Below are 11486 nucleotides of genomic sequence, written 5' to 3'. Positions count from 1 at the left end.
TATTTTGGTATATGTAAGTCTTTTTCCTTTAATCACTTTACAATATAGATAGTATTATTGTTGGGTCAAAAAGTATGCACAGTTTTATAGCCCTTTGGGATAGTTCCAAATTGTTCTCCAAAATGGTTGGGTCAGTTCACAAATCCGCCAACAATGCATTAATGTCCCAACTTTTCCACATCCCCTCCAACATTTGTCATTTTCATTTTCTGTTACATTATACAATCTGATAGGTGATATTTCAGAGTTGTTTTAATTTGCTCTAATCATTTCTCTAATCAATACTGATTTAGAACATTTTTTTCTTATGACTATAGATAGATTTGATTACTTCTGAAAACTGCCTGTTTGTATCTTTTGACCATTTGTCAGTAGTAGAATGACTTGTATTCATTTAAATTTTACTCAATTCTCTACCTATTTGAGTAACGAGAATCTTATTAGAGAAACTTGCTGTAAAAATTTTTCTGGTTTCCTGTTCTCCTTCTAATCTTACCTGTATTTGTTTTGTTTGTGTAAAACATTTTTAATTTAATGTAATCAATATTATCAATTTAACTTCCCACAATCCTCTCTATCTCTTGCTTGATCACAAATTCTTCCATTATTCATGTGTCTGACAGGTAAACTATTTCTCGTTTTCCTAATTTGCTTATGATATCACCCTTTATGTCTTAATCAGGTACTCATTTTGGCTTTATCTTGGCATATAGATTCTTAAGCCTGAGGTCTCTAAGGTTAAATCTGGCCAGGAAATGTACCCTTTTCTCTCTAGAAAGCTATATTTCAGTATTTAACTTCACAGGAGCTCTTCTTTCCTTTATTCAGGAGGCTAGGAATCAGAAACTCTCACCACTTGGCCATTTGGTCCTCCTGGCCACAGTTATGGTCCCTCAAATGGAGACGTTACAAGACTGCCTCTCTAAGGCGGGGCCAAAGAATATGAAATTTAAGATCTCCCCTCTTAAGTCATATGTTCAAGAGTTCTTCAGGCAGCAAGGATGCCTCTGGCAAATCAAAATTTATTTTTCTTGTTGGTGAATCCATATCCTAAGATACGGGTGTGCATGAGTATTTGGGGGAAAATGAGAATCACTGATATTTTGTGGTAATTCCTTTCCAGCAATTCCACGCTTGCTTTTCTTTGAAGGGAGTACAAGACCATAGGCTAATACTATTAGCAAGGAGGACTTTAGGACCTAGAAGAAAGGTGGATTCCACTTGAGATGATTTGATTGTTATTCACTACTTATGTTGTTATTGCTCAGGTGTCTGACTCTATGCTGATTTATACCTAGTTTCTGCCAAACAGCCTTCCAGTTTTTCTAATAATTTTTGGCAGATGTTGAGTTTTTACACCAAAAGCTTGGATTGTTGGGTTGATTAAAAAACAAACAAACAAACAAATCCAGGATACTATGGTTATTTACTACTTTGTATTGTAATCAATTCCACTGATCCTCCACCACTCTTTTTCTTAGCCAGTACCAGATTGTTTTGATCATTACCTCTTTGAAATACATTTTAAGATTTTCTTTTACATTTTTTCCATTGATTCTTTTGAGATTCTTTACCTTTTGTTCATCCTGATGAACATTATTATTCTGTATAACTCTATAAATATTTTTGTAGTTTGCTTAAATTTAGGCAGAATTGTCATTATTTTAATATTTTCTCAGTCTACCCATGAGCAGTTAATATTTCTCCAATTATTTAGATCTGTCTCCATTCACGTGAAAATGTTTTGTAATTGTGTTCATATAGTTCCTGAGTTTTTTTGTCAGGTAGACTCCCAGGTACTTCATATTGTCTACTATAATTTAAATAGAATTTCTCTTTCTATCTCTTGATGCTGGACTTTGTTGGTAATATATAAAAATGCTGATGATTTGTGTGGGTTTGTTTTCAAATTTATAGTAATTGTTGATTGTTTCAACTAGTCTTTTCTAAAATGTATTCTCTAGGATTCTCTAGGTATATCGTTATAACATCAGCAAAGAGAGATCATTTTATTTTCTCATTGCCTATTTTATTCCTTCAATTTCTCTTTCTTGTCTTATTGTTATGGCTAGCTTTTCTAGAACCATATAGATAACAGTGGTGAAAATGGGAATCCTTGCTTCACCCCTGATCTTATTGGGAAACCTTATAGCTTATCCATTACAAATGATGCTTAATGATGATTTCAGATAGATATTATTGTTTTGAGGAAAGTGACACTTATCATATGCTTTCTAGTGTAATAGGATTGTATTTTATCAAGAGCTTTTTCTGCATTTATTGAGATAATCATGTGATTTGTGTTATTTTTGCTATTGATACAGACAATAATACTGATAATTTTCCTAATATTGAACCAGCCCTTTAGTCCTGGTACAAATCTCACTTGGTCATAGTGTATGATCCTTGTGATATATTGATGTAATCTCTTTTATAGCATTTTATTTAAAATTTTTACATTAATATTCATTAGAGAAATTGGCCTATAGTTTTCTTTCTCTGTTTCTGCTCCTTCTAGTTTTGTGTATCAGCACCACATTTGTATCATAAAAGGAATTTGGTGGGACTCCTTTGTCTGTTTTTTCAAAAAACATATATGGTATTAGGTTCAATTGTTCTTTAAACACTTGGTAGAATTCATTTGTCAATTTATATTTTTGTAAGTATTCATCAATTTTAATTAGACTATCAGATTTATTGCCATATAATTTGGCAAAAAAAAAAGCTAATTGTTGCTTTAATTTCATATGCATTGGTGGTACAACTACCCTTTTCATTTTTGACACTGGCAACTTGGATGTCTTCTTTCATTTTTTAAATCAAATTAATGGATAATTTATCTATTTGATTAGTTTCTTTTTCATAAAACTGGCTCCTAGTTTTTTAATAATTTTTTATACTTTAAATTTAATTAATCTCTCCTTTGACTTTCAGGATTTCTCTTTTATGTTTACTTAATGATTTATTTATTTTTTATTTTTTCTAATTACATGTCTAATTCATTGATCTGCTCTTTCTCTATTTTATTGATGTAATCATTTAAAGATATAAAAATTCCCTTAAATTCTGCTTTGGCTGTATCCCATAAATATTGGTATATTGTATCATTGCTGTTATTCTCTTTAATGAAATTATTAACTAGGTTTTGTTTTTTGACCCATTAATTCTTTAGGATTAAATTATTTAGTTTCTAATTATTATTTGATCTATGTTTTCATGGCCCTTTATTGAATGCAATTTTTGTTGTATTATAGTCTGAAAAGGTGACATTTTAATTTTTTTCTTTTCTGCCCTTTTTTGTGAGGTTTTATGCACTAATACAAGATGCCATATACCACTGAGAAAAAGGTATATGCCTTTCTATTCCCATTCAATTTTCTCCAGATGTCTAGCATTTCTAAATTATTATTTATTTTATGGTTAGATTTGTCTTGTTCTGAGAGGGGAAAGTTAAGTTTCCCCCATTACTATAGTTTTACTATTTCCTCTGGTACCTCAGTTAACTTTTCCTTTAAAACATTAGATGTTATGCCATTTGGTGCTTATCTATTTAGCATTGACATTATTTTATTGTCTATGGTACTTTTAAGCAAAATGTAGTTTCCCTACTTATTTTTAATTAGGTTTATTTTTGCTTTTTTTCTGAAATCATGATTGCTAACCCTGATGTTTTTACCTCAGCTGAAGCATAATAGATTCTGATTCAGACACATATTTTTACTCTGTGTCTCTCTGTTTCAAGTGGGCTTCTTGTAAACAACATCCATTCTGCTACCCACTTTCATTTTATGGGTGAGACCTCATCCATTCTGCTATTCACATTCACAGTTATGATTACTAACTGGGTATTTCCCTCTGTCCTATTTTCCCTGTTTTTCCTTCTCTCTCTCTTTTTATTCTGTCCCTCCTCAAAAAGTCTGTTTTGCTTATGATCACTATTTCCTTTAACTCATCTTCTCTTGTGTCAGGAAACCTTGCCTTCTCTTATCCTTTTCCCCCCCTGGGACTGCCACTACCCAGAACTGCAACTTAGAGCTGAGCATGGACAAAACAACAAAGTCCTTGCCCCAGTAAGACAGATTTCTATACCCAACTCAGTGTGCATATTTTTCCCTCTTTAAATCAAATCCAGTGACAGAGATGATAAAACATTGCCTACCACCTCCTTATTTTCTTCTCCATTTTCAAAACTCTTCCTTGTACATCTCTTTTATGTGAGATTTTATCTGCTATTCCTCTCCTTTCTCCTTTCTCCCAGAACATTCCTCTTTCTCATCCCTTATTTTTTTTTAGTTTATCCTGTCATAGGCAAATTATACCCATGCCCTTTGACTATGTATACTCCTTCCAACTTCCCAAATATAAATATTGTCTTCCCATGTAGGAATGTAAACAGTTTAACCTTATTGAATCCTGATTTCTTTCCTGTTCACCTTTCTATGCTTCTTATGAGTATTGTATTTGAATGTCAGCTTTTCTATTCAGCTCTGATCTTTTAATCAGGAATGCTTGAAAATACTCTATTTCATAGAATGCGAATTTTCCCCTCTCAAGGATTATAGGTTATTCTGATAGGTTATTCTCAGTTGTAAAATCAGAATATCATATTGCAAGCTTTCAAATCCTTTAATGTTGAAACTGCTAAATATTGTGTGATCATGACTCCATGAGATTTGAATTCTTACTTTATGACTACTTGCAGTATTTTCTCCTTGACCTGGGTGGTTTGGAATTTGGGTATAATACACTTGGGTGTTTTCATTTTGGGATCTCTTATGGGAGTAATTGGTGGATTCTTTCAGTTTCTATTTTACCCCTTGGTTACAGGATATCAGGACAGTCTTCCTTGATAATTATTTGAAATATGATATATAAGATCTTTTATCATAGCTTTTCAGATAATCTGAAATATGATATATAAGATCTCTTATCATAGCTTTTCAGATAATCTTAAGTTATCTGTCCTCAATCTTTTTTTTTTAGGTCACTTGTTTTTCTCATGAGATATTTCACATTTTCTTCTTTTTCTTTCTTTTGACATTGTTTTATTATTTCTTTATAAAATGAGATGGATATACAAAGGACTTTTCAAATATTAAAGCTAAAGTCATTAGCTTTCACTTGCTCAATTCTAGTTTTTAAAATTTATTTCCTTCATTGCGTTTCTGTACCTCTTTTATCATTTGGCCTAGTCTGTTTTTTTAAGGTGATATTTTCTTCAGTATTTTTTGTGTCTCCTTTAACAAGCTATTGACTCTTTTTTTATGACTTTCTTGCATCACTCTCATTTCTTATCCCAATTTTTCTTTTACCTATCTTTTTATTTTTATTTATTTATTTTTATTTATTTTTAGTTTTCAACATTTACTTCCACAAGACTTTGAGTTCCAAAATTTTCACCCCATCTTGCCCCTCCCCCCACCCCAAGAAGGCATGCATTCTGAACACCCCTTCCCCTAGTCTGCCCTCCCTGCTATCTCTCCCCCGCTTCCCCTTCTATTTTCCTGTAGGGCAGGATAGATCTCTGTACCCCATTTCCTGTATTTCTTATTTCCCAGTTGCATGTGAAAACATTTTTCTAAACATGTGTTTTTAAAACTTTGGGCTCCAAATTTTCTCCCCTTCTCCCTCCCCACCCTCATTGAAAAGGCAAGCAACTCAATATAGGCTATACATGTGCAATTATGCAAAATACTTCCATAGTAGACATGCAGTGAAAAACTAACACTATTTCCCTTAATCCTATCCTGCCCTCCCCATTTATTCTACTCTTTCTTTTGACCCTGTCCCTCCTCAGAAGTATTTGCTTCTGATTATTCCCTTTCCCAATCTGCCCTCCTCTCTAACATTCCCCTACTCTCTTGTCCCCTTCCCCTCTTATTTTCCTGTAGGGTAAGATAGATTTCCATACCCAATTGAATGCGTATGTTATTCCCTCCTTAAGTCAAATACCATGAGAACAAGATTCACTCATTACCTCTCACCTTCCCCCGCTTCCCCTCCACTGTAAAAGCCTTTTCTTTTCTGTTTTTTTGTGAAATAATTTACCCCATTCTACCTTTCCCTTTCTCCTTCTCCTAGTACAATCCTCTCTCACCCCTTAACTTTATTCTCCAGATATGACACCTTCATCTTTGACTCACCCTGTGCCCTCTATCTATCTATCTATCTATCTATCTATCTATCTATCCATATAATTTTTTCCCTCCAACTACCTTAATACCGACAAAGGTCTCATGAGTTACAAATGTCATCGTTCCATGCAGGAATGAAAACAGTTCAACCTTAATAAGTCTCTTATGATTTCTCCTTCCTGTTTACCTCTTCACTTTCCACTTGAGTCTTGCATTGGAAAGTCAAATTTTCTATTCAGCTCTGGCCTTTTCATCAAGAATGCTTGAAAGTCCTCTATTTCACTGAATGACCATTTTTTCCCCAGCAAGATTATGCTCAGTTTTGCTGGGTAGGTGATTCTTGGTTGTAATCCTATCTACTTTGCCCTCTGGAATATTATATTCCATGCCCTGCGGTCCCTTAATGTAGAAGCTGCTAAATCTTGTGTTATCCTGATTGTGTTTCCACAATACTTGAATTGTTTCTTTCTGGCTGCTTGCAATATCTTCTCCTTGACCTGGGAACTCTGGAATTTGGCTACAATATTCCTAGGAGTTTTCCTTTGGGGATCTCTTTCAGGAGGAGATTGGGGGATTCCTTCAATTTCTATTTTGTGCTCTGGTTCTAAAATATCAGGACAGTTTTCCTTGATAATTTCTTGAAAGATGAAGCCTAGGCTCTTCCTTTGATCATGACTTTCAGATAGTCCAATAATTTTTAGATTCTCTCTCCCGAATCTATTTTCCAGGTTAGTTGCTTTTCCAATGAGATATTTCACATTGTTTTCTAATTTTTCATTCTTTTGGATTTGTTTTTCAGTGTCTTGATTTCTCATAAAGTCACTAGCTTCCAATTGCTCTATTCTAATTTTTAAGGAAGTATTTTCTTCAGTAATCTTTTGGACTTCCTTTTCCATTTGGCCAATTTCGCTCTTTAGGGCATTCTTTTCTTCATTGGCTTTTTGGATCTCTTTTGCCATTTGGGTTAGGCTATTTTTTAAGGTGTTATTTTCTTCAGTATTTTTTTGGGTCTCCTTCAGCAAGCTGTTAATTTGCTTTTCATGATTTTCTTACATCATTCTTATTTCTCTTCCCAGTTTTTCCTCTACTTCTCTTACTTGCTTCTCAAAATCCCTTTTGAGCTCTTCCAAGGCCTGGGACTGATTCATATTTTTCTTGGAGGCTTTGGATGTAGGAGCTTTGACTTTGTTTTCTTCTTCTGGTTGTATGTTTTGATCTTCTTTGTCACTAAAGTAAGATAATATAGTCTGACTCTTTTTGTGCTGCTTACTCATGATCCTGGTCAATTACTTGAGTTTTAAACTCTTTGTTAAGGTAAAAGTCTGCTTCCAATGTGGAGTGTACTGTCCCAAGCTTTGGGGGTTTGTATAGCTCTTTTCAGAAGTACTTCTAGGGACCTGAAAAGTGTCAGTTCTTCCAAGGTGCTATGATAAGGGACGAAGTGTTTCCTCTCCATCACCACAACAAGGTCGACCATGCCAGCGGTCCTCCTTGCCCCAGGACCGCCCCTCAGAACTGTGACCCAGATCCAAGCATGGGCAAAGCAAGAGATTCCTGCCTCAGCCCTGGCAAAGAGATCTTTGCAATCCACCTCTGATCAGCCACTCGATTCAGTCTGTGGGCCAGAAGCTCGGAGGCAGCCGCTGCCTGTGCTCAGGACTTGGGAGACCTAGCTTCTCTCTCACTGCAGTCACAGACTTTTCCTACTGAACTTCTAAGTTGTCTTTGGCATTCATGGGTTGAGAAGTCTGGAAACCGCCACAACTACCTGCAATTCAGTCCTCTGAGGCCTGCTCCAGGGTTGGTGCGGCCTGCGTGCCCACGCCAAACTGTGCTCCTCTCCCAGTACGGCATGATATACCTTTCTGATCAGCCATCTAGGTTGTCTTGGGCTAGTAATTTGTTTTACTCTGTTTTTCTGCTGCTTTAGAATTTGTTTAGAGCTATTTTTTATAGGTATTTGGAGGGGTTTGGGGGAGAGCTCTAGCACATGACTACTTTCCCTCCGCCATCTTGGCTCTGCTCCTTTACCTATCTTACTTGATTTTTAAAATCCTTTTTGAGTTCTTCCATGGCCTGAGACCAATTCATACTTTTCTTTGAGGCTTTGGATATAGGAGTTTTGACTCTATTGTCTTCTTTTGAATGTGTGTGTGTTTTGATCTTTCTTGTCACCGTGGTAACTTTCTATAGTAAGAATTTTTTTCTGCTGTTTGCTCATTTTCTCAGCCTATTTCTTGATTTTTAACTCTTTGTTAAAGTGGGGCTGTGCTTCCGGGGGGAAGGCATACTTCCCCAAGACTCAGGGGTTTTGTGCAGATGTTTTCAGAGATACTTCTAGGGACCTGTAAGTTTTCAGTTCTTCCAAGGTAGTATGATCTAAGGAAAAGTGTGTTTACACCTCTCCTGGCCTGTACTCTTGTTTGTGAATAACCACAAGCACACTTTTCTGTTCTGGAACTCTGACAAGGGTTCCCACTCCACTGCTCCACAAGCTCTCATGTGCTAGTGCTTCTCTTTGCCCTGAGACTGCCACTACCCAGAACTGCAACTTAGATCTGAGCATGGACAAAGCAACAAAGTCCTTGCCCCAGTGCCAGCAAAGAGATCCTTGTAATCTCCTTCTGACCAGTTTTTTCAACCCCTTATTGTCTATGGGCTGAGAGCTCCAGAAGCAGCCACTGCTGATACTGATTTAGTCACTCCAAAGGCCCACTGCTGGTTTCCTGGGTCAGGGTCTGACTAACATGGCTTGTACTGGAATGCACTTCACTCTTGCCCTGGGAAAACAGTCCTTTCCTGCTAACCTTGTAAGTTGTCTTGGTCTGAAAAATTATTTCATCTCATCCTTTTGTGGGTTCTGGTACTCCAGAATTTGTTTTGAGGTATTATTTAAAGTTGTGCAGAGAGATTTTGAGGAAAACTTGGGCAAGTCCCTGCCTTTTCTCTGCCATCTTGGCTCCACCATATCATCATTTATTATTAATAAAAATTGTCTCACTTGTTTCTTACTGCCCACCTGAATCTTGGAGTTTTCACTACAATACATCACAAAATAATTCAGTTTAGTAAACATATACTAAGTGCCTGTTATATGCAACATACTGTGCTCTAGCTCTAGTGATCTAAAATAAAAAATAAAATTGTCCTTACTCTCAAGTAGCTAACATTCTGCTGGAGCTCTGTGATGACAAGCACTGATACTGATTAAAAAAACCTTTAATATTTGCAAAGTCCTTCATATATGCCATCTCATTTCATCCTTCCAGTAATTTTGTGAGGTAGAACCTTCAGGAATTATAATCTCCATTTTACAGATGATAGATAAGTAGATAAAATGCAGTTCAAAGAGGAAGAGAGCACTGACTTCTTGGCACCATATCTGAGACTTGGAGAAAATTAGACATCTTGTAGGCTTAAGTTTTAAGGGTTCAAACAAACAAATAAATGAATGAATGAACATATAGCGAAGCAAATATATACATATGAACATACATAAATAAGCAAGTAAATAAATCCCTATGTTCTGTAAAGAGGAGAAAAGTTCTGGAATTTAAAAATAATTATATTTATAAAAATTATTGAAGTGTCTCTAATTGTATTTTCCCTCTGAAAATTTTCCCTCCTCCACAATTTCTGATTAAGTATACTTCTCTAGGAAACTGCCTTCTTTACCCATTTGGAGTCACTGTTATCATTTTCAGGATATTTGGTAAAACTAACAACTTTTATAATTGACAGGAGGAAGAAGTACTCTTCAGTACCTATCACAGTTCCTGGCACATAGTAGATGCTTAATAGATGCTTGTTGATTTACTGATGAATATGATATTCTTCAATATGGCTTCTTTCTTCCTACCTACAGTGACATTTGTTTCTTCTTTATGAGCTCATGAGAAAGACACTTCTTTATTGGTTGCACCAGAGGGTTGATAATCGAAAGCAGATTCTTGTTTTGTTTTTTCATCTTGGATCGCATAATAGGAAACATATGTTGATTCTTTTCATTTGAAATTATTAAGTTTTTAACTTAATTTTTACCTTCCCTGTGATACCATAGATCCTGCATCTAATCATCTTTTCAATTTGGAATTTATACATTTAATTCCAAAGTTTTGGGCAAGAATGACTTGAGATACAGAGGTATGATTGAAAAAACAAAAAGGCCTGATAGAATAAAGATTCTTCAAACCTTGAGGATTTCTGTGAAAGTTTCTAATCTCTTGGCACTGGGTGTGGAGAAGGAACTGTTTATGTTCTTGCTTGCTGGTCAGTTGGTAATTGCCAGACACTTATGCATCTTCTTTCAGAGCAGAAAAGTTGTCAATGGAGCACTGACCACTGATGTGTGCAAATAACTCAGAAACACTCATGGATTGGCTTTCTGGGTCCAACATTATAAGAACTATTGAATCTCAGCACCTGGATTTTTAGGAGCCTCTAAACGCCTCTTAATTGAAGTGCACTTGAAGCTGTTAAGGTTTAAATTCCTGAAAAAAGTAAAACTACTTAGAGTTGGAAGATGATGAATACTATGAAACCAAAATTTCATTCAGCAGAATATGCTTAGGCTAAGTAAGCACTCAGTTGAACTGAAGTGAAAATAAGACTACTGTCATTTCTTATAGGATGCGAGGTGAATACTAAGGAAGCTACGCTTGCTCAATCCATCAAGATGCTTTGAAAATCTATGGAAGTTTAAAGCTAAGTGATTGACTCAATCTGTCAATTTGTATATATACCCTTTCCCCCTTTATTCTCACCTCCTTTCTCTTATATTCTGTAATGGATTAAAAAAATGAGATAGATTACAGAGATGAGTAGGAGTAGCAGTAATATTAATAACAATAATAATAACACTTATTACTCTTTAAGTTTTCCAAAGAATTTTAAATGATAAACTCTATATGAAATTTATATATAGCTTTAGAAGATACATATATACATATAGATATAGATATAAATATATACACACAAATTCATGTTTTATACATATATGGTGTATCTGTGTGCATATGTATATATTCATATGTATACATGTGTTTACACACATATGCAGGACCAGGCTGAGTAGTTTCCTAGATTTGAGGCAACTTAGTCTCTCTGTGGATGAATGAATAGCACCAGATGCTATGCTCTCTTATTTGTTACATTTCCTTTAGTTTCAGTTTAAAGTTATCAATTATTTCATTTAAAAATCATAACTAGCTTGAAATAGTTTTATCACCTTTCAACAAGATCAAAACACCTACTTTTGGTATGACCAAAATAAATATTCATGTATAGGTTGAATGAAGTTTAAATTTAGAATAAATAAATGTAAAAGAATGTATAGCTTCATCATGACAACTT

The sequence above is a fragment of the Vombatus ursinus genome, unplaced genomic scaffold (genome assembly GCF_900497805.2).
Source record: "Vombatus ursinus unplaced genomic scaffold, bare-nosed wombat genome assembly UNPS02010548.1, whole genome shotgun sequence".
Lineage (NCBI taxonomy): Eukaryota > Metazoa > Chordata > Mammalia > Diprotodontia > Vombatidae > Vombatus > Vombatus ursinus.
The sequence above is the reverse complement of the archived record's forward strand: the minus strand, read 5'-3'. Positions refer to the sequence as shown.